We start from the raw sequence: 20,586 nt of genomic DNA, 5'->3' as shown, positions 1-20,586 counted from the left end.
CGCGATATGTTCACTCGTGTCCACCATTGTTAACACACCTGCCCCTCCTGTCCCCCCTCTCCCCATACCTCCCCCCACCAACGATACAGACCTGATATTTTCAGGAAACCTAAAGCTTGCCGTATCCATGCATATCACACATGCCTTCACTCAATATCGGCCTCATATAGTCCCCCTCCGAGCGACCGACTCACCCTCGGTCCGCCCTACACTTTGGACGACTTCACTTCTTTGTACAAGTTCTAAATTCCAGTCGCCATGCCGCTATATTAAATACTACATATGTCTTGTCAGGTATCCCGTTCTCGTTCACAGCTAACATCCCGTCGGGGGTGAGCGGGAACGGGATTGCTTATAACGCGGTTTGACCTTGCTCCGCAAAACACACCCGCCCTCTCTTAAACTGCACCCATAGCTGTAAGCGGCGATACCTACTTTATTATACTGTTGAGCCTCATGCATGACTACATATGCCTATATTTGCTCATGTTCATACTCTGCTGATCTATATGTGCATATTGCCCATTGATTGTTTATTTCGCTATGATGTATGGCAAACATTGCATGTTAACCTGTAAAATTTCAATAAAATCTTTTGAAAAAAAAAAAAAAAGATGAGTGGCAAAAGCCAGATAAAAAATCCGGGCTAAATAATAGGCTAGCCAAACTTTACCCACTGAGGGAACCAAAGGTAAATCCTCTCATCGCAGCACCTGTGGTTGATTCATCACTAATGCGCTTGGCGCGTCATGTAACATTACCAATTGAAGATGCCGTCACCTTTAGAGACATAATGGACCGCAAGATAGACCTCGACCTTAAAAAAGCCTATTCAGCGGCAGGAGGGGCCTGCAGGCCGGCAATTACACTAGCTGCAGTCGGTAGGGCCATCTCTAGCTGGGCGGCTAACATCGAAAAACTATTACTAGAAGCAGCAGAGCGGGAAAAGATCACGTCTGCTTTACAGGAACTCAGCCTGGCGGGAGACTTCGTGGCAGAGGCATCGGTGGACATCATAAGATCCTCAGCGAGAGCAAAGTTGGCGGCAGTAACAGCCAGAAGAGCGTTGTGGCTAAAGCCATGGGTCGCAGATGCGACTTCAAAATCCAGTTGGTGTAGAATCCCATACGACGGAACAAACCTATTCGGGCCTAAACTAGATTCTGCAATCTCGAAAGTAACTGGGGGTAAATCGGGCCTCATTCCCTCAGATAGGAGACCCAAACAGCAAAAAAACCCACCTTTCAGACGACATCTGCCCGAAAGATATCGAGAAGCAAGGTCTTATAGGCCAGGTAAACAATTTAAGCGAAATTGGCAAAACCCACAACCAGCCTTTGTGAGGGTGCAGAAGCCAAAAAACCCCAATTCAGGGGATCAACAAAAGTCGTTTTGATGGCACGCAAGCCCAACTCGCAGTAGTAGGTGCGAGGTTGAGGTTGTTTGCTCACGTATGGATACACTCTATAAGAGACCCCTGGACGATTTCCACCATCCAGGAGGGCCACAGATGGACATTCAAGCACAAGCCGCCCAGAGAGTTCTACAGAGTTACCAGACTACCGTCTTCCGAAACGAAAGCTTCTAATCAAGTATATTCTAGAATTACTACAAAAACAGGCAATCGTAGAGGTTCCACGGGAACTGGAAGGCACAGGATTCTATTCTCCTCCTCCTCTTTTTCTAGTAACAAAAAAGACAGGAGACTTGAGACTGGTACTCGATCTAAAAAGTCTCAACGAAACGATTCTAGTCGAATCATTCAAAATGGAGAGCCTGAAACTATTGGTAAATCGGCCATTGATGGACGCTCCTCTGATAAAGGTCCCTAGACTAACTTGAGGTGACGTCATTAGCAGCTGTTGTGGAAGCCGTGTTATTGGTCGAGCTGAAGGTGGTAATACGTTGCAGTATCCTGATCACATGAGAATACACCCGTCCCCTGGAGTAGCAGTGAGGATTGAATGCTGCAGAGGAACGTAAGGAGACTTGGAGTGAATACCACCTGCCCCGGGAAACCCACTCTGTCGCTCGGTACCCCTGTAGGGGTGTTCATCTCTGGTGAGTGGGGTATCATTGGGGGGTGAGCACCTGAAAGTCACTGTTGGAGTGTAAAGCACGGAAGTCACTGCAGTGTGTCCCCAAGGACATAATTAACAGCAAACATAGTGTTGAACTTTGTCTTCTCTATCTGGTCGTTAATGGATGACCCCCTGCATGGACTTTTTAGGAACTAATGATTAGTGTATATGTGGTTTTATGGCTGCTGTATGCTCTTTTATATAACTGACAGCTAACCCATGAGGAGGGTGTCAACAGGGTGTCACTAAAAGGTTTTTTATGGTTCACAATAAGTTGTTGGGGTTCACATATGCTATGGTGTCCCAATACTTTTGGAGATTGTAGGAATCATTTTATACACATATGGTAATGATACACGGAGATCATATTAATACTATATACACATGTAATTAATTATGTTATAGCACAACACTTTATCATCACCCCTGGCACCATTTTGTCCCAAAACTTTTGAGTTCTGAGGAAATATATATCTAATTCTGATTTGCTATATCACTGATATTTTTTTCACTTTATTTTTATTCTTACATATAACTCACTGGGAGCATTCTATTTAAATTTTATTTTCCACTCTAGCAGCAGTGTCGTATGCACTGAGACTACGGCATCTGCTCTGTGCTACTGATCTGTTTGGATCTTTTCGGGTCACTTTTGCATATTCAGTGAGATTGCACCATGTATACATAGTTTGGGTTCACTTATTATTTAGTTTATTTCACCCAATCACATTGAGGGCAGCGCCGTCTTTATTCCCTTATCATTTTATTTGCAATCAGTACTGCTAACAATAGGAGCAAAGGATTGGATGCTATCGGTCGATTTGTCCGACGCCTACTTACATATTCCCGTACACCAAACCTTCCAAAAATATCTACGCTTCGCAATAGGTTGCCAACATTTTCAGTTTCAAAGCCTCCCATTTGGAATATCAACAGCCCCCAGAACCTTTACGAAAGTCCTGCTACCGATAATAGCACAGCTGAGGGAGAAAGGACTGAGAGTCCTACATTATCTCGACGACATACTGCTACTAGCCGACAGCCGACAAACTCTGCTTCTACATCAAACAATATTAATTTCCACACTCCAACAGTTTGGCTGGATAATAAATTGGAAAAAGAGCAACCTGATTCCGGCGCAAAGAATCATTTTTCTGGGAACCGAGATAGACACCAACTCCAACACGGTCGGTCTTCCTCAAGCGAAAATAGATCCGCTAGTACAGAAAATAAAGAAACTCCTGGCAGCAGAATACTTATCAGCCAGAACGTGTCTAAGCATCCTGGGTTCAATGTCTTGCACCTTCTTAATGGCCCAGTGGGCGCAGTGGAATTCAAGAACATTCCAGAATTCATTCCTAAAACAGTGGAACGGGTCATCAATGAGCCAGCGGATCAGGATCAATCCAGCAGTAAAGAAGTCGGCATGGTGGTGGACCCGAATCAGCAACCTCTCACGCAGCCGTCCCATAATACGCCACTACCAGAAATAATCACCACGGATGCCAGTCTACAGGGGTGGGGAGCACATTATCAGCATCAAGGGGCACAGGGCCGTTGGTCCTTTCACCCGCAAGGGATAGTTTCAAACATTCTGGAACTCAGAGCCGCCTCGAAAGCTCTACTAACATTCGGACCACTCCTTACAGGAAGAAACGTTCTCCTACGCATGGACAACACAGTGGCTGTGAATTACGTTCACAGACAGGGAGGCACCCGGAGCAACACACTCATGGAAGAAGTTCGCCCTATAATCGAATGGGCTCAAGTTCATCTGACAGATCTAAAAGCAATCTACGTCCCGGCAGTACAGAACCAACTCGCAGACGACCTGAGCCGAATATTTATATCAAACAATGAGTGGTCTCTCAACCCTCAAGTATTCGCTCTGCTCACTCGCAAATGGGGAATCCCCGATATGGATTTGGCAGCAACTCCACAGAACAACAAATGCCCTCGGTTCCTATCGAGAGCCACCTATCCAACGGCGGCAGGGATCGACTGTCTCCATCACCCATGGAGTTTCCACTTGGGATATGTCTTTCCTCCGATTCCCCTAATAGCCAGATTTCTGGCCAGACTGAGGAGATCGACGTCCATAGTCATAGCGGTATTGCCGTTCTGGCCGAGAAGGCCATGGTTTGCAACCATCCTGCAACTAAACACAGAAGAGCCGTTTCCGCTCCCAGTAACCCCAGATTTGCTCTCACAAGGCCCATTCCTTCACCCAGCACCGGATTGACTACACCTAACGGCCTGGAGGTTGAAAGGGAGAGGCTACTAGACCAAGGATGCTCACTTAGAGTAGTGAATACACTCCAACAGGCAAGGAAAGGGACAACAAACAACACGTATAGCAAAATCTGGGAAAAATTCACCGAATTTTCACAACAGCAGTCTTGGAGCCCACTCTCTCCTTCAGTCTCTCAAATCCTAGAATTTCTACAACTAGGACTGGAGAAGGGACTAGCTTCAAGCACTCTCAAAGTCCAGGTCTCTGCACTGTCCGCAATGACGGGAACCAAATGGGCCCTGGATCCGCTCATAATCCAATTCCAGAAAGCATGCCTGAAAATAAGGCCACCAAGAAAACCAACCTTTCCGACCTGGGACCTATCGATTGTACTAGAAGCTCTGTCTAGAGAACCCTTCTTCCCTCTGGAATCAATATCCTTATGGGATCTAACATTTAAATTATCTTTCCTGATAGCAATAACATCTGCCAAAAGAGTCTCAGAGTTACAGGCGCTACTAATCAAAGAACCGCATCTGGTCTTCTACCCGGATAGAGTCGTCCTCAGACCATCAGATCAATTTATACCTAAGGTAGCGTCTGCCTTCCACTTCAACTCGGAGATCAATCTCCCAGTTTTTCTTACTAGTGAAGGGAACCCACATCCATTGGACGTTAAATCGGTGATTTCCACCTACTTAGAAACTACCAAACAATTCAGAAAGACTGACAACCTTCTAGTCGTACCGCATGGCCCAAGAAAAGGCCAGGCAGCTTCCTCGAGAACAATAGCGTCTTGGTTAGTGAGAATCATCAAAAGAGCGTACCAAATTCAGCTACTCCCAATACCGGACGGATTAAAAGCCCACTCGACTAGAGCGGTAGCGACCTCCTGGGCAGCATACTGTAGAGTGTCCTCAGAAACCATTTGCAAGGCAGCAACTTGGTCTTCCAGAAACATTTTCATTTCACACTACAGAATAGACCCAGCTCAATTAACTACGGTTGAGTTCGGGAGATCAATCATTGAAACTAATTCTTCTATACCCTGTACTTGAGCAAATAAAAATCTTTTGAAAGCACCCACCCATTTAGCGAGTTATTTCCCAATGTGTGTGCTGCCATGATGCGTCAGGAAAACGGAAAATTGTATACATACCTTCCGTAATTTTCCTTTCCTGACGCATCCCATGGCAGCACACAGAACCCACCCTTCTAAGGTGATAGTTACCGAGAATGCAAGGTGGACTCCTCTTCAAATCTTATAGCTAACCAGTCCTATCAGGTTGTGGAGATGGAGTCACAACCCAATGTGTGTGCTGCCATGGGTGTGGCTGGGGACGTAGCCTTTGCCTACTTACATTTGTTAGTAGGTGTCCCTCATTCCCATCTCAAAATGTTGGGAGGTATGAAATACTGTAGCTGCTGACTTAATAAAAGGACACTTACCTGTTCAGGGATCCAGCACCATCCTAACCTGGGGCTGCGTCAACTAGAGATGTGCACGATGGAAAAAATTGTTTTGTTTCAGAATCATTCATTAAGTTAATCATTTTGTTTCATTATGATCGAATGGTTCGTTTTCGGATTTCTTTTCGTATATTCGGATTTGTTTCCTATATTCGTTGTTCCAAAGTGATTTGTATTTTTGGAAGTTATTTCAAAAGATTAATATGTTATGTTATGATTTGGAGATTTTGATGGATCCACCTCCATCCAACCCAAACCCAAAAAGTAGGACTAGTCTTATTTCACTTTTATACCAAAGCTCTGTCCACACCTAACACTATTAGGATGATGGGCAGAATTGCAACAAAACATGCAATGCACTCGCGGTGCCATTATTTTGTTGTTGGCACCCCAAACGCGGTGTGATTTGGCGTAATTGTTGTGCAGCAAAACGGACAAAAATCGTGGCAAAACACGCAAGGCCAAACTCGCCTGGCTCAGTCCCAAAATTTGGTACATGAGCTTCTTTGGCGCATTTTTGGAGCGGAACCTTACTGTAACTATTTAGGCCCCGTTCACATTCGGTGCTTAGTGATCTCGGGCAGAATCGCTGCAATTCTTTAAATCAGTAGATTGATTTCTGTACATTCAGCCTGCTCAAATGGATCGAAATTAGACCAGACAAATTTTGATCCATGTATGGCCCGCCTTAAAGTATAACTAAAGGCAAAACTTTTTTTTAGTTTAAGCCCTGGTTCACATTGATGGAATGGAATGTGATTAAACATGTAAAATCGCATGCCAAATTGGCGGCAATGGCACCGTCCGAACTGGGGCGACGCCGCACCGATTTCCAAAAGTAGTTTCTGTGCTACTTTTGGCGATTTCGGGGTGCGATTTCCATTGACATCTGTTCAGAAACCCGCACAGATGTCTCTGAAATTTCCCCCCCAAGTCAGACTGACATGCGGGAATGAAATTGCAGGATAGCTGAACTTGCACGATTTCTTTCCCGCTGTGAACCAGGGCTTAGGCTGGGTTTGGAGTGGTAAAAATGTAGCTCAACGGCATGTTTTAACTGTGCCCTCCAACTGCAAGTGTGAAGACATTAAAATATATAGCAGTGTGCAAAGGGTTAAGTCAGTACTTTCATTATCAGACTAGCCTGTCACATGCTCCCTTGTCTTCACATGGGTTGTGACGGCAGGGCTCTTCATTTTTCTGCAGTTGGGACTGAAATAAAAAAACATTTATTTTGCCCATTTGTTATAAATAGATTTGGCTGGGTACAGTCACCTTAGGATATCTCACCGCACCTGTGAAGTCACTGGAGTTCTTCCTGCGGTATTAATCATATGACATCTTTAAAGTATGTGTATAGTCCAAACTTTTGTTCTAGTTTTGGATCAAGTGGGGAAGGGTTAAAACCCCGCCAGGTTATTTTCTGCTCTCTGTGTCTCTTTGGAGAGACTTCCCTTTACTTCCTGTCCCACAGACACAATGGGAAGTGAGAAGAAATTCCCTCTTAAGTTGGTGTCCCTATTGGAAAATTTCTCCTTACTTCTTGTTCTGGTAGCAGTTCCAAAATTGCTGATCAAAATTGCTGATCCTCGGATCAAAAAAAAAAAAAAAAAAAAAACCACCTCACCTGTTTTGGCTGTGATTACCAACATTCTGACAAGTAATATATTTTTTAGAGGTCACCCAATACATATAGAATTTCGTTTTTTGACATTATAGTTATGATGAATATTTTCATATGATACCATTTAAACATATGTTTTGTCAGATAGAGTCCCCTTTCCTTCTTATGGCTCATGCACATTGCATATATAGAAATGGAAAACTACAGGAAATGGGACTTTGAGGGCACATAAGTAATTAAAATATGAAAAAGTAGAAAATGTATTTTAAATTTTATTAGCTTAAAATTACAAAACTAGACATTTTTGTTTAAAAACAATACATAATGCATATAGTAGTAGTGTTGCAAACATATCAAGTGGACACTTCCCTGCATGTATTGTCTGAAACCCTACTAGTAGTACATACAGTCTAACATTCAGTCATAAAGAGGAGAGAAAAAACTTCCCCGATAAGTAACAGTTGTAACTGTAGAGCCGTAGGTGGGTTGAGTTGCAGGTATAGTAGTCCACTTGTGACTGTTCTCTATGTGCTTATATACTCGTGCTCAACATGTTTCGCGTTGTGAAACGCTTCCTCAGGAGCTAGAGATGGTTCTACTGGATGTACATAGGAAAAAGATTTTTTTATGACAACAGGAACATTTATAACTATAGTCCCCCTTTCTTTAGTATAACTCCACCCCCCATTAAGTACAGACCCCTCCTGCAGTATAGACTCCCCTCCATCAGTATAGACTTCTCCCCTCCACTTACTACAGACCTGGGTGTGGCCCGCCCCGCCCCCCACTTAGCGACGCCACTGCAAGAGTCCTAAAAATGGTTTTGTTTTATATATTGTGCAGCCTCAGCTTTGTCATGTTTGTGTCTGCCAATAGTGATTTTAGTGAAAATATCGTTTTGATATTTTCGGGGGGGGGGGGGGGGGGGGTTGGGGGTACATCCTGTCCGGTAGGCTGTACAGGTCCCTGTGATTTCTAACAGCAGCCCTGGCTGTGCCTTTGTTTTCTGACAAGGGGACTACCACCCCCCTTCCCAGCAGATCACTGATCGGATGCAGGTCGGATGCTGGTTTTCCAGCATGCCTGGTCGACAGACGCCAGTCGTGAGACTGGCTTCTGAAGAACAGACAGCTGTACACACAGGTCAAGAGTCAGCCGGTTCCTACCAAACCAGGCGATTTCAGCCTGTGTGTACAAGGCTTAGAGGGCTTTCACACCGAGCCGCCTAGGGCGTCAGTGGTAAAGCTTTGCTATTTTTAGCGCCGCTTTACCGTTGTTTTAGCTGCGCTATTCGGCGCTAGCGGGGGGGGTTTAACCCCCCCCGCTAGCGGCCGAACAGGGGTTTAATCCACCCGCAAAACGCCGCCGGAGTGGCGTTTTGCCAGCGGTATCGCAGCGCTGCCCCATTGATTTCCAAAGAAGCTGCTGGCAAGACTTTTTCTGACGCCCTGCCAGCACACCACTCCAGTGTGAAAGCCCCCGGGCTTTCACACTGGAGTGCATGGAGCAGCTGTTTTAGGGCATTTTGCAGGCACTATTTTTAACGCTATAGTGCCTGCAAAACGCCCTCAGTGTGAAAGGGGTCTTAGATTGTTACATCTGTAAAGATTGTGTCCAGCCTCAGGATGGATGGAATGGTTGTACTTCACAGATTCTTGGCATGTTAAAGAATGACAAAAGACAGAATTAGGGATCATCATTGCCAGTGTTAATAGAAACAATTAGAAGGAATTTAGCGACTGAAGTTATGAGTCCACCATGAGAGGCAGGAAGGAAGACTGACCAATTTACTCTTCCTTCTAGTAAACAGGAACATCAGCCATTATAAAGTTTACAGCTGGGAAAAAAATTGGTAAAAAAAATTGCAGTCTAATAGAGAGATAAGAGACGAAGATAAAAGGGGAAGAATTGAAGAAGAGATAGAGATAGAGAGAGAGAGAAAAGACAGAAAAAGAAGAGGGAGGGAGAGTGAACAAGAGATATAACAGATAGAGGAATAAGAGAAGATAGAATATACTTCTATACAAGAGAAGAGGCAACTCTTTATTCTACTTAGAGAAGAGGAGCCAACTTTGAGAATACTGTAGCTGCACAATGGGGGAGATTTAATAAAACTGGAGCTCTCAGAATCTGGTGCAGCTGTGCATGGAACCCAATCAGCTTTTAACTTCAGCTTGTTTAATTAAGTTTTAACAATAAAACCTGGAGGCTAATTGGTTTCTATGCAGAGCTTGCGACAGCGAGGTGGGGTCTCCGAGTGATGTCTCCGGATGGCCACGCCCCATGGCTAGATAAGAACTGGCAGAGATGGATCGTCTGGCTTTTTGAAAGCAGTCTCTTGCTTTTTTGTGACACTACACTTTTTTTTTTGGTGAATGTAGGGGTACAATGTACCCCATACTCATTCACATGGGGCAGCCAGGATCTGGGGGCCCACTTGTTAAAGGGAGCTTCCAGATTCCGATAAGCCCCCTGCCCGCAGCCCCCCACAGTCCAGGGTTGTCGGGAAGAGGCCCTTGTCCCCCAAAGCACACCCATGTTGAGGGCATGTGGCCTGGTATGGTCCGGGGGGCGGGTGTATTCGCTCATTCTCACCCCTTTCCTGAACTGCCAGGCTGCATGCTGGGAAAAGGATCTGATATGGATTTTGGGAGGGAGCCCATGCCATTTTATTTGGTATGGGGATTCTCCTCAAAATCCATACCAGATTCAAAGGGCCTGGTATGGTCGGATCAAAGTCACATCCCGTTCACTGAAGTCGCAAGGCAAAGTTGGATCAGTTGTGCGATTTTTGTGTCGGATCAGTGTGAACATGGACATTATTATTAATGTCCTCAGACATAACCCTTCTGCTAACCCATTAAAACCCCTAAATTGCTTTGTCAATACTAAAATTGATTTGGTCCTGTCAAAGCTTCTTTTAGGCTGGATTCACACCTATGCAGTTTTAGTGCTTTTTGCATTTTGCAGATTTGCACTACAGAACGTGTCCCATAGGAAACCATGTTAAATGGACTGTAGTGCAAATCTGCAAAATGCAAAAAGCACTAAAACTGCATAGGTGTGAATCCAGCCTTAAGCAGAAAAGAGAAGGATAAGAGAAAGAGAGAGAGAGAGAGAGAGAGAGAGAGAGAGAGAGAGAGAGAGAGAGAGAGAGAGAGAGAGAGAGAGAGAGAGAGAGAGAGAGAGAGAGAGAGAGAGAGAGAGAGAGAGAGAGAGAGAGAGAGAGAGAGAGAGAGAGAGAGAGAGAGAGAGAGAGAGAGAGAGAGAGAGAGAGAGAGAGAGAGAGAGAGAGAGAGAGAGAGAGAGAGAGAGAGAGAGAGAAAAAAAAGATTAAAGAGAAGAGAGGGGCAAAGAAAAGAAGAGAGAAAGAGAGGAAAGAGAAGAGAAAGAGAGGAGAGAGGGGAAACAAAAGAGCAAAGGAGAAGGGAGGGAAAAGAAAAGATAATAGGAGAGAGAAAGAAAAATAGAACATTTATAAAGAGAGAGAAGATAGAGGAGAAAGGAAAGGGAAGGGGTTGGTAGAATAAGAGTATAGAAGAAAAAGAGGGGAATTAAATAAAAAAAAACAAAAAACACAATAGAAGTGAAGAAATACAAAATTCATACAACAATGGAATGGGACAGTCACTGATTGGTCTGAGCCCTCTCCAGGACTCCGCCCTGCTCTAACAAAGACAAATATGATTATTTGAACAGACATTAGCTCTGGTTACTTTGTTCTTACTGAAGAGTCAAATATTTATTCTTCAGTCCAGTGAAATGAGTGGAAGCAGAACATAATTCTCTTTAAACACTCGCTTTCATGTCCCCCCAGCTGGAGCTGAATTAATGGCATCCATTGATTAGGTGGGGAACGGAGTCAGCAACCCCAGAATTAATGAACTGCGTTCCACTCAGATCCGATGGGAAATTAGGCTCCACAATTAGTTTCTACTTAACCCTTGCCACGCTGGGAAACTACAAGCCAGCAGCTTGGTGTGATATTTCCCCAGGTAAACACTTTGGTAAAAAAAAAACGTATTACCCATATTTATTTAGTGTTGATATATTCCACTGCACTTTTCAGGCTACATACAGTTATTCACATCAGTTTCTGACCCAAAAGAGCTTACACTCTACTGCCTCCCCACAGCCACACACTGGACTGTCAGGGTTGTGAGATGTAGAGACCAAATGTAACAGTTTGCATAACTCAATCCTTTCTATAACCTTTTTATGTTTCAGCTACTATTTTCGCCTTCACTGTCAGCCTGACTTGAAATTTCAGCAGATTTACAGGAGCCAACGGCGTTTCCATATAAAGAAGGATTACAGATACAGAGGATGGTTTGGTGACTAACGTGCTGATGAACTAGAGCGGAGAAAATGATCTTAATGACCTGGTTGTTTGGTCTGGCAGGGGTACCTTGGGTCACAAGACCAGTTGAACAGATTAACAAATCTTTTGCCAGATGAAATGGTTCACAAATTTGCTTTTCACCTGTAAAATTAAACTATTCTCATGCAGCTTTTAAAATAAGTCCTAAAGATTTGTGATAAAACATCTACACTAGATTTACATTTCTTTGACTGTTCAATAAATCAATAAAGAGCTTTGATTACTTGGCCTACATTCAACTTCTTAAAGTGGACCTGTCAACAGATGTATACAATGGGGGTGATTTACTAAAGCTGGAGAGTGCAACTCAGGTTCACTTCTGCATAGAAACCAATCAGCTTTCAGGTTTTATTGCCAAAGTTTAATTAAATAAACTGATATTAGAAGGCGATTGGCTACCCTGCACAGCTGCACCACATTCTGAGTGCTCCAGCATTAGTAAATCTACCCCAATGTATATTTCATGTTAGGCCTCATTCACACGAGGCGGACTCCATTTCCACGGAGCCCGCCTCGGTCCGCCGGCTCAGCGGAGATCTCTCCGTTGATCTCCGCTGAGCCAGCGGGTGACAGGTCCCTCTCTGCTCACTGAGCGGGGAGGGGGCGGGGAGGGGCTTGTCAGGCGCCGCTGCTGCCTATGGAGGGATCGGATGAAAACGGACAGCATGTCCGTTTTCATCAGATCTCACCCGATCCGCCAGCGATGGATCTGGACGTAGGGCCATCTGTCTGCTTTCAGCGTATCGGACCGGGTCGGATGACATCCGTCGGCTCCATAGGCCAACATGGAGCGCCCGTTCAGGTCCGCCGTCAAAACTGACAGGCGGACCTGAACGGTCCAATCATGTGAAAGGGGCCTTAAACTGCAGTATGGTAACTACTGTGTTAGTGTAGCACTTCGGGTATTAATTACTTCTCACAGAGATTACAGTACTCCCCCTGACAATGTCTCCATTTACTTCTCCCTCCAGAAGGATGGCACCATCGTTTGTTTAGGCATCATCCAGGGTCACCATCTACTCCCTGTACTGAGATGCTGGCTCAGAGAATACACATCACGTAAATCTTGGTGCCTGTGCAGTTCTTGGCTGTATTCCCAAATTGCTGAAACAGATCAGCCCTTGCTGCAGTCTCTCACTTTATGATTTGTTATGATGTTGCAGTCTGATGACTGTGGGAGAGGAGACTGAGGAAATGCTTGCCTGCAGTAGACTGATGACATATCAGGAAATTATTATTGCAAATTTGTAAAGTTACTGAGGAGCTCACTATAAATTAGATTATTACAGATTGTTGCAGGTCTTTACTATTCCTAATACTCTAAATTATCTGACTTTTGGATTTTAGGTATCGTTGTGATAAGTGCTAGCAGGTAGCATTTTAGATAATTTGTAGCGGTTTGTTTTTCATCATTTCTCCCTGAATGGTGAATGCAGATTTTTCTAGCAGGAAATAAATAAACACTCTACCTCCAGCTCTGCCCACTTTCTGTCTGTGTATAAATTAAGTTGTAGAAATTAACAGTCAGCTACCCGGAGCCCACATGCTGCATTGCAGGTCTAAGAACCCAATACTATTCGGCACAAACTGCACTGCAAACACTGCGTACTCCCACTACTCAGTGTTAAAGTCTGTCTCCAGAAACAGAAACTTTAAAGTAAATAAATTCCTCAATAGCCACACAGGATATCAATCCACTTTGTGCGCACCAAATGCCTTTACAAACCCAGATGTTACCTTGCAAAATTACCAGTTCCATCGTCACTGTGCTGTACATAGACTTTACACAGAGCAGAGCTGTAGGAGGGACCAAGCAGGCTCCACCCACTATAGGCTGCCTGCTGAAAACTAGAAGAGGAGGCGGAGACAAGACCAGTCACCCTGCACAAGGAGAGAGAGCTGCAATGATTGGTCCTCATTACAGCAGGCTCCTGCACAGAATTCAAGTGTCTCACTGGTTTACTACACAGATATGGAAGAAATACACAAAGATTCAAATAAGATTCTACATGCCTTTTGCATTTAGAAAATATTTGCTTATGCAAGGGTTCAGATTTATAGCAAACATGCCATGGCTAACACCCTTCTGGAAGTGCTAGTTGCTTTGTTGTCAATCCCAAGGCTTTAATACTCTGAGCCTCTGATTTAAAAGTCAGATTTGTTTACTTGTTCTGATCCCTAGATGTCTTGTCCAGGCTAGTTTCAAATGTATAGTCAGGCAGATAGCATTTTTAAAAGGAGCTCCTTACCTGAACACTGGAGGGGCGGTTCTCACTAGAGGCATGCATATGCACACGAATCGTACATACTATATTTTCAAAAGTATTTGGACGCCTGCCTTTACACACACATTAACTTAAGGCCCCGTTCACACCTATGCGAATTAGATGCGGCTTAGACCGCATCCAATTCGCAGGACATTTTAAAATACATTCATTTGAATGCATCTGGTTCACATAAGTGCGTTGCATTCGCACTGCGCATTCCTGGGAAAATGTGTGCATTTTCTGGGCATTGCGGTGCGAATTACAAGCACATTATCTTCTATGGGAACACATCTGATTCGCAGATGCATTTGGTTCTGAACACAAATTCACTCCTTCTTACTACACCTCCTCCCTCTCCTTGCTCACTGATCCGCAGCTACAACGTAGAGGAACCGCTGAACAGCTGTTTTTTCTCGTCGCAGAGATAATGGAGCTGGAATTCGCACTGCACAAGTGTGAACCCAGCCTTAATGGCATCCCAGTCTTAGTTATAGGTTCAATATTGATTTAGCCCACCCTTTGCAGCTATAACAGCTTCAAATCTTCTGGGAAGGCTGTCCACAAGGTTTAGAAGTTTGTCTATGGGAATGTTTGACCATTCTTCCAAAAGCACATTCGTAAGGTCAGGCACTGATGTTGGACGAGAAGGCCTGGCTCGCAGTCTCCACACTAATTCATCCTAAAAGGTGTTCTATTGGGTTGAGGTCAGGACTCTGTGCACTGTGAACAGAAAGGGGCCATCCCCAAACTGTTCCCATAAAGTTGGGAGCATGAAATTGTACAATGGTATGCCGACGCCTTAAGTGCTCCCTTCTCTGGAACTAAGGGGCTAAGCCCAGCCCCTGAAAAACGATCCAACATCATAATCCCCCCTTCACCAGATGATTTGAACAAGTGCACAAAGCAAGGTCCATAAGGACAGGAAGGAGTGAGTTTGGGGTGGAGGAACTTGACTGGCCTGCACAGACTCCTGACCTCTACCCAATAGAACATCTTTGGGATGAATTAGAGTGGAGACTGCGAGCCAGGCCTTCTCATCCAACATCAGTGCCTGGCCTCACAAATGCGCTTCTGGAAGAACATTCCCATAGACACCCTCCTAAACCTTGTGGACAGCCTTCCCAGAAGAGTTGAAGCTGTTATAGCTGCAAAGGGTGGGCTAACTCGATATTGAACCATACCGACAGACTGGGATGTCATTAAAGTTCATGTAAAGGCAGCAGTCTCAATACTTTTGACAATATAGTGTATATGAGGTATAGAAGAGCTGCTAATATTTCTGTGGCGCTCCTACCCCTCTCCAGTTGGCACGCAGCAGGACAGTACAGGTTGTGTGTAGCCAATGCTGGCCTTCTGTAAAGGCTCATCGTAACTGTCAGGATTGAGCTATCCAGGAAAGATGAAATCACTGCAAAGTTCTGGATCACACTCAGTCTTCCATGACATAGACATCCTGAACACATCAAATGCTGCATCACTGTTTTCCGTGATGTCACAGCAAAGACGACTCATAATGTCACAAAGCACCTGCAGGCCTCATCTACATAATCAGTATAAAACTCCAGGAAAACAGCTAAATACACAGAAGAGATACATATGAGAGATGTTTTACTCACCAAAAGATTTGTAATTCTGTCAGTCCAGTCCTGAGATTTATACAGCTCCACCAGAATGTAGAGGAAGTTTGGTGACCAGACTTTTCTCTTCTGAAGTTAAGCAATAAAAGCGTGGTCACATTCAGACTCCCAGCCAGTGATTGGACAGAGAAGGGGCAGCAGTTGTTAACCCCCTTGATTCCTAACCCGCATCCCTTCTGCACCTATTGTGTAACTCTCAAGGCCCCTGCAGACAGTGGTCTGTGTTTTCATTACCAAGGTGCTTCATTAGGTTAGGTCCTCAGGTCAGTGATAGAATATTCTTGAGACCAACTTCTGGTAATTAAATGTTTGGTTTATTTCCTTAACATGGACTTAAAGTGAAGTTCCACCCATAAATGGAACTTCCGCTGATCTGATTCCCCCCCCCCCCCCCTCCGGTGCCACATTTGGCACCTTTCAGGGGGGAGCAGATACCTGTCAAATCCAGGTATCTGCTCCCACTTCCGGGCATGGATCACCGCATAAAGTGCACTACGCAATGTCTGGCCTCTCCTCTTCCCCATCGCTGTCTTCTGGGAGACACACAGGTCCCAGAAGACAGCAGGGACCATTCAGATCGCGCAGTGCGACTCGCACATGCGCAGTAGGAAACAGGCTGTGAAGCCGCAAGGCTTCACTTCACATTTCCTCTAGTAAAAATGTCGATGCCTGCACCCAGAGCCGAGGGATGGGTCTGCTTCAGGTGAGGATATTGTTGGCTCCCTGGACAGGGAAGTGTCCTTATATTAAAAAAGTCAGCAGCTGCAGTATTTGTAGCTGCTGACTTTTAATTTTTTTTTTTCCCAGGCGGAATTCCGCTTTAACGGTCTTCTGTATTCTCCAACCTTTTTCTCCTTTTATGTTTTTTTTCCATTCTTCTGATCTTTTATAATGGATCTTGCAGAGGGCAATATAAAATATGACACAGGTAACTTGTAAGGGGGCTGTAGGAAGAACAAATGTAGAAGCATTGATTAGTAAAGGGGCTGTAATAGCCATGATCTCTAGCTGTCTCAAGTAATCTGTCTTCAGTTTATGATGGTCTTCTGAAGCATGTCCCCAATTGTCAAAAATGTTTGTAGTATGATTGCAGTCTCTGACCATCTCCTGCAATATGTCTGCAGTCTCTGACCTCTCTTGTAGCAAGTCTCTGGCCATCTCACATACCATACCTCACACATATCAAACACAAGGCCCGTGGGCCAAATCTGGCCCCATAGGCCTTGTCATGTGGCCCTCACACCCAGTTTTGCAGCCACAAAGTGGCAGACCTCCAGTTTGCCGCCTCCGGCTCTTACAATCTGCTCCCCGCTGTCGCTTGTGAACACAGAAGCCTTCTGTGTTTACAAGGGGCAGCTTTTCTCTTAGCCACGCCTGGATTTCTGCAGGCACTCACGGTGGGGACAGACCTCCAGAACCTGAGCAAGAGAAGCATCTGCTTGCAAGGCAGCAGCACCACCTACACAGGGAGGTACTACAGCTAGGCCAGATAGGAGAGAAAAATGCTAGGAAGCTTTGGGGGGGAACTGGGGTTGCACACGGTGCATAGCGCATCTCTAAACACACCCCTGAACCCTGTACTTTGTACATAGTGCACCCCTGAACTCTCTAGGTAACGCATGCCTGAATCCTACACTCTGTACTTAGCTCAATCCTGGAACTGCACTCTGTACAAAGCAAAACCCTGAACCCTGCACTCTGTATGTAGCGCACACCAGATACAGCTGGCCCTTTGAGGGCAACCATACTGCTGATGACCATCTCCTGTAATTATATATATATTTGTTATACAGTATCTGCAGTCCCTGACCATTGTCTACAGTCTGATCATCTTTTGTAGTACAACCCCAATTACAAAACAGTAGGGATGCTGTTTAAAATCTACAGAAACAGACGGAATGCAAAGATTTGCAAAGCTCATAAACCCATATTTTATTTCCAATAAAAAAACATATCTAATGTTTAAACTGAGAAAATGTACCATTTTAACAAAATAAGGTTGTTTTAAAACTGACAGCAACACTTCTAAAAAAAAGTTAAGGCCGGCAACAAAAGGCTGGCAAAAAAACATTTTGCAATTAAATCTGTTAAATTGGCAACAGTTCGGTAACGTGATTGGGTAAAGAAAAAGCATCTTAGAGATTTGGAGTAAGTAAAGATGGGCAGAGGTTTACCAATCTGTGAAAAGCTGCATCTAAAAATCTAAAGTCTAAAAATTGTCAATTTCAGAATAATGTTCAACATAAAAATGTTAAAGCCTTTAAATATTTTATCATCTACAGCAATGTTTCTCAACTCCAGTCCTCAAGGCACCCAATAGGTCATGTTTTCAGGCTCTTCAATATTTTGCACAGGTGATTTGATCTTCACTGCCTTAGTAATTATCACAGCCATTTCATCTGTGAGAAATCCTGAAAACATGACCTGTTGGGGGGACTGGAGTTGAGAAACATTGATCTACAGTACATAATATGACCAAGAAAAGATTGAGAATCTCGAGAAATCTCTGTGCGCAAGGGGCAAGGTCAAAAACGCAATATCGAATGCCCATGATCTTCATGCCCTCAGACGGCACTTCATTAAAAACAGGTATGATTCGGTGATGGACATTTCTGCATGGGTTCAGGAATACTTCTAAAAATCACTGTGTATTGCCGTGCCATCCAAAAATGCAAGAAAAGCTCCATCATGCAAAGAAGAATCCATATCTGAACATGATCCAGAAATTCTGCCATTTTCTCCAGGCCAAAGCTCATGTAAAATGGTCTTTTGCAAAGTAAAAAACTGTTCTGTGAGCATTCTGCTGAGAAGTGTGGGGGCAAACTCTGTCCCTGAGGGTATGGAAGCAGGGCTATTTGCTAAATCACTTCCCTACCTACAGTCTCCTCAATAAAAACTGGAGCAAATCAAAAGCAGCTACAGTGGGTGGAGGAGTTTACATCATATAGCCAGATTTGGGGTAATAAAATACAATAAGGAGCTGTGTAAATTAACCCAGGACGCTAGATGGAAGGTCTTTGGGGTGACTCGTTTAGCTCACATCTTTCAGAATGGGAATCTCCTCCCTTTCTCACTTCTAAAAAGAGAAATTTTCTCTCCCCTCCATACCTGCAGTTTTATTATTTTCAAATGCAACATGCTGTTAAGGCCCAGGGTATGAGGACCCCATGGACTTTATCACCAACACCAATTTTTCATTTAATCTCCTCAGTTGACCATGCTAAAGGTCTCATCTCTCAACATTATAGTATGCTCTTGGGTAACTACTTGGATGGATACTCCTCCAAGGCCCGGGAGAAATGGGAGAGTGACCTGGGTCAGATATCAGGGGACCAATAGGAGGATGTGCTGCAGGCAGCAGTAACTAGTTCCCTGATTTCCTCCCAAAGAGTATCTCAGTTGTGTATAGTTCTGCGATCTCATTACACTCCAGCCAAGCTTCATGGTATGGGCTTTCTCGCCCCTTATGCCATAAATGTAAAAGAGATAGGGATGACCCTTTTCACCTCCTCTGGAGATGTCCCAAGCTACACCACTACTGGACAGCTGTCCTGATACCCTTAAAAGGGTGTTCCAGACCACAGTACTTTGTGACCCTAAATACTGTCTATTGGGTATTCTCAATGAACTAATACCAGGAGGAGCCCAGAATGGTGGCATTTACTCGCGCTCGCTTCCAGGTCCAGAATATACTTCTTTTTGCTCTGGAAGTCACCTGAGCCCCCTTCTCACCAGCTATGGGTGATGCATATGGGATATACCCCTTATATTTTAAAAATATGTAAAAAAACACAGGGGTTGTCCGGGAAAGTTTGAGAGGTAGTGGGGGCCATGGTTGGACATCCCTGTACTCAGCCTGTGTGAACTTGAACAGATGCGGCTACTGCAGAGCCCTGGTTGACCAACATATCTCAAGCTGAGTTACAGTGGTGTTAAGTTTGAGGATGTGGATGCTATTGTTTATCGTTATGCTTTTTATATGCTTAAATGTGGATATCCATGTGCATGTATTATGCCTAAGTGCGTTGGAATACTATGCCTTTTCTTCTTTATGACTGATGGTTTATATTCTGCTGATGTAGACAGCGATTTCATGATGTTGGATTGTATCTGTTTATCTACAATTTAATAAAGAACCTGTTTGATTTAAAAATAACTGTTCTGTGGTCAGAAAATTTGCAGATCGGGTGGCCAGATTATTGGGCGCGGCTGGGGGGGGACACAGCGGTCATGGTACACATGACAAAGTGAGAGGAAGATGAAGAGTCCTAAAAAATGATTTCAGGGACTTAGAGTACAGCCGTGGCCAAAAGTTTTGAGAATGATACAACTACATTTTCAAAGTCTGCTGCTTCAGTTTTTCTGATGGTAATTTGCATATACTCCAGAATGTTCTGAAGAGTGATCAGATCAATTGCAAAGTCCCTCTGCCATGAAAATTAACTAACTTAATCCCATAAAAAAAAAAAAAAAAATTTCCACTGCATTTGTGAAGAAGGCTTCAGGGCGCTCAAGAAGCAAGCAACAGGACTGTGTCCTACAGTTGATTCAGCTGTGGGATCGAGGCACCACCAGTGCAGAGCTTGCTCAGGAATGGCAGCAGGCAGGTGTGAGTGCATCTGCACGCACAGTTAGGCGAAGACATTGAGGATGGCCTTGTGTCAAGAACGGCAGCAAAGAAGCCACCTCTTTCCAGGAAAAACATCAGGGATAGACTGATATTCTGCAAAAAAAGTACAAGGATTGGACTACTGAGGGCTGGGGTAAAGTAATTATCTCTGCTGAATCCCCTTTCTGATTGTTTGGGGCATCCAGAAAAAACCTTGTCCGGAGAAGAAAAGGCGAGTACTACCATTACTCCTGCGTCATGCCAACAGTAAAGCATCTTGAGAC

Source organism: Aquarana catesbeiana, linkage group LG03, assembly GCF_042186555.1.
Source record: "Aquarana catesbeiana isolate 2022-GZ linkage group LG03, ASM4218655v1, whole genome shotgun sequence".
NCBI lineage: Eukaryota > Metazoa > Chordata > Amphibia > Anura > Ranidae > Aquarana > Aquarana catesbeiana.
The sequence above is the reverse complement of the archived record's forward strand: the minus strand, read 5'-3'. Positions refer to the sequence as shown.